The sequence below is a fragment of the Lithobates pipiens genome, unplaced genomic scaffold (assembly GCF_037356315.1).
Source record: "Lithobates pipiens isolate NorthernLeopardFrog02 unplaced genomic scaffold, aLitPip1_a1.2 Scaffold_1, whole genome shotgun sequence".
Lineage (NCBI taxonomy): Eukaryota > Metazoa > Chordata > Amphibia > Anura > Ranidae > Lithobates > Lithobates pipiens.
In genome coordinates this window covers 25,007,121-25,008,591 of record NW_027507685.1, presented here as the reverse complement: position 1 = coordinate 25,008,591, position 1,471 = coordinate 25,007,121, and the positions used below count along the sequence as shown (strand labels likewise).

The window sequence follows — 1,471 nt, the reverse complement described above, 5'->3', positions numbered from 1 at the left end:
GAGCAAAAATGTAGCCTTTATTTAAAACCATAAATGTTTGATGTATTTAATTGTCCCATAACCCAAATATTCATAAACATAAGGTCAGTCAGCATGAGATGTTTAAGATTACATAATTAAAATCAATGCCAGACTATGGCGTGGGTATGGGATGTCATGGCGTGTATACATAAACATTTTTATAATTCATGAAATACTCAATCAAGGAGATGTCAGACCATTAGGCATTTTTATTGCCATAATTGGCTGGAGTCACTGCAAATTTACTGTACCTATAGTCAGACACTACCCTTTTATTTATCATTTACCATTTGCCAAAACACTCAATTGTACTTATTTAAAATTCCCTATATTTGTTATCATTAAAATTACACACCACACAGTCACAACAGGGACCTAGCACGGTAAGGGCGATTACTTTGTGGCTGTACAATGTTTTAAAGCTGACAATAAATTAACCTCTTCAATTTTTGCAATGCTACCCCCAGATGCATAGCCAGGTCATAGTTATTTTCCAGCATCCACATAGTAGACAAAGACAAGTCCAGAGGAGTTGGTTTTGTTTTTGGTTTATTATGGAAAGAACTTGGATAGTTAGGGGAAGATATGGGATGCCCAGAACTGTGACTTGAATGCAACCTAGAGGACTTGCTAACCTTCTGGCTGCCAAAAGTCACTTTGCTGTCCATCCCCCTGTGGGATAAATGGATCAGCTGAACTAATAGTAACAATATTCCAAGCACTGAATGCAGATGCTCTTTTTCTGTAGAAAATGTAGATGCATCTGGCTGCTCCTTAGATTCCCCAAGCAAGAGGTGTAGGATAGATGTACTGGCTTTAAGTGGCTCTAAACAATCCCTTGGTAATAAGCAATCTGGTTCTTGCACCGTGCTGTTTCTCCTCTATCAGGCTCTAGTCTGTAGTGGTTGAAGCCACTCACTCATGCCTTTGGTGGATCCTGAAGCTCAAGTGACTGCTGAACAGGCCCCCTGCTTCTCGGCCTTTTGGCTAAGATCAAGTGTAGTATCTGTTCTTATCAGTTACCAGGAGGTGGCGCTTGCTTCCGTCCCTGTTCTATGGCGAGGTGGAGCAGGGGGGGCGGTTGCTATGCAAAGCTTGCTGGTGTGAAGGTGACCTGGAGTGGTTTGTAGCCGAAAGGGAAGCCTTCTGATGAGGATGGAGAACCACTGGTCGGCGCCAGGGGAGGGGACCCTGCCCTTCTGGCTTGGATTGTGGCAGCTTTAGCTCCGGTCAGTTTTTCGGGAGGGAACGTTTGTTCCCCTTTCTCCCTGCGGGGGAACGGCCTGCACTTCCCAAATGTAATTAGGTAGGAGTGATGGGAGCGAGGGTGTGACCTGATGGCAAAGGGTCTCACTAAGCTCCTAGATCTCCATGCCTTTCTGGCTGGAGTGGGGGCTGTCGTGGTCTGGGCTGGGGGGTCGGGGATGCTTCTGTTGAAAAGCCCAGGGTG

The 1,471-nt window shown here is 45.1% G+C and overlaps 1 pseudogene; it reads left to right on the top strand.

Annotated features, from left to right (window-relative positions):
- Window positions 1-988: 988 nt before the first annotated feature.
- Window positions 989-1,189, top strand: LOC143989517 (U2 spliceosomal RNA; annotated as a pseudogene).
- The last annotated feature ends 282 nt before the right edge of the window (window positions 1,190-1,471 follow it).